Genomic DNA, 2073 nt, shown 5'->3' with positions numbered 1-2073 from the left:
CTGTAAAGTGGAAGTGCACAATGGTGAAAAGACCTCGTTTTGGTATGATCATTGGTCTCCGATGGGTTGCTTGAGGGATGTGTTGGGTCCACGAGGACAAATAGACATGGGTATTGGCCAGTTTGACTCTGTTAAAACGGCCTGCACAAAACGTAGAAGAAGAAACCATCGCTCGAACGACCTCATTCAAATTGAAGACCATCTAAGGATGCTGACAAGAACAGAGGAAGAGGATATAGTCTTATGGAAAGGGAAGAATGATGTCTACAAGGCAAAGTTCACAGCTCGAGATACATGGAATCATATAAGAGTTACCGGAGGTAAGGTTAGTTGGCACAAAGGTCTCTGGTTCAGACAAGCAACACCGAAGTTTCGTTTTTGTGCATGGCTAGCTATGCATAATCGTTTGCCAACCGGCGATAGAATGGCTATGTGGAACAGTGGAAGCGATGGAAGTTGTATACTCTGCCACCAACATCTGGAAACGAGAAGCCACCTCTTCTTTGCGTGCTCCTACTCCTCAACGTTGTGGAAGAAGCTGACGCAAAACCTTTTGGGCAACCTCTACTCTGCTGACTGGGAGGACATTGTCTACCATCTTACGCAGGGAAGAATCTCGCCAATACACAGATTTCTTCTTCGCTATGTGTTTCAGGCTGCTGTATACACAATTTGGAGGGAACGCAACGGCAGGAAGCATGGTGACCAGTCCCATTCGGAGGAAATAATATTTCGAATGATTGACAGGCAGGTGAAGAACAGAATAGCAACTCTCAGACACGACAAAAGGATGGCGACCGCATATCAAAGTTGGATTGGAGTTGTGGGTACATAGGATAAAGTTTTTTTTTAAAACCAAGTTAGTAACCATGTTATAAACAAAGTAGCTCATGCTGTAAACAAGCTTATTTTCTTTTGAATCAAATTTAACATTTTATTCNAAAAAAAAAAAGCGGAAGCTGATGCTGCAGGAAGAGTGCAGCAGCAATGACCAAACCTGTGAGCGTCAAGGAAACAAAAGAGAAGGAAAATGGAGAGGAAGAGAGGAGGAAAGAGCTGATGAGGAAGATGGCGAAGGAGTATCATACACTGGCTCAGATACTTGATAGTAACGACAAAGGAGACAGAAACAAGTATTTTGCAAAGAAGAAGAAGAAGAACCCTACTGTTCCTCTTTTGGGAGATTTCTATCCTATAACATATTAAAGAAAAGTAAACATAGAACAAGATCATCAAAGAACAACTCTTACGATTACTAACATTGCAGAGAAACTGAAATAAGAAAAAAAAACCATGAAGTTGTTATGCATAAATCATTTTGAACTCTAGCCGAAATAAGAAGAAAAAAAAACACCACCCATCCGAGAGAAAACAATCCAGCATGAACAACAATAAAAAAAAAATTAGACTGAGGCTTTTAGACTCCAAACAATTCAGGGTAGCTGTGATTGTCCTTGAGACATTCATTCAGAATTTCCTTGAGACACCCCTTGTGAAGGTTCTCCCTACAAAAAGAACACGTTGTTATTATGTTAAACAAAACAATGTATAACCATCAAACTTAAGTCTTGGTTTGATGGTTAAAGCGGAAGAAAAAAAAAAGTCTTGGTCAGACCTCAAAATTAAGTCTTGGTCGACCTCTTGGTTTCTTTGGAGGCCTCTCAACAGTTTCATTTGAACATTTGGTTTTGGTGTGACCTTCTTGAAGACAGTTAGAACATGTCATCACACGCTTGTCTCGGGATAGCTTAGTTTGTTGGGACGAAGAAGACTCATTCTGTCCTTTCTTCCGCTTCAGAATTAGCTTTTTGCCTCGTTTTAATTTAATCCTCATATTTTCAAGGTTTCGGGGTTCTGAGAGAGATGATGAAGAAGAAAAGTGAAATTAGGGATTTTAGAGATGAAACTCACGACAGATTGGGAATTTTAGAATAGATTAAAACACGTCGTTTTGTGGTTAACGACTGTTAAGGATGATTTAACGTTTAACTAAACTCGTGTCTTTTTTTGTCTTGGTCAACAATAGTTACGGATTTGTTTGTGTTAACATAATAATTGAGAGTTTAAATGGCT

At 39.7% G+C, this 2073-nt stretch overlaps 1 long non-coding RNA gene across 1 annotated transcript; it reads right to left on the bottom strand.

The window, feature by feature from the left end:
* Positions 1-1234: 1234 nt before the first annotated feature.
* On the bottom strand, positions 1235-1921 carry LOC130506162 (uncharacterized). Its single transcript, XR_008941913.1, has 2 exons — positions 1616-1921; positions 1235-1505 (listed from the first exon to the last, which is right to left on the bottom strand). It is a non-coding gene; the product is annotated as an uncharacterized LOC130506162 (long non-coding RNA).
* Positions 1922-2073: the final 152 nt, after the last annotated feature.

The sequence above is a fragment of the Raphanus sativus genome, unplaced genomic scaffold (assembly GCF_000801105.2).
Source record: "Raphanus sativus cultivar WK10039 unplaced genomic scaffold, ASM80110v3 Scaffold2951, whole genome shotgun sequence".
Classification (NCBI taxonomy): Eukaryota; Viridiplantae; Streptophyta; class Magnoliopsida; order Brassicales; family Brassicaceae; genus Raphanus; species Raphanus sativus.
Note: the sequence above shows the minus strand (reverse complement) of the source record. Positions and strands in the feature narration are given on the sequence as shown.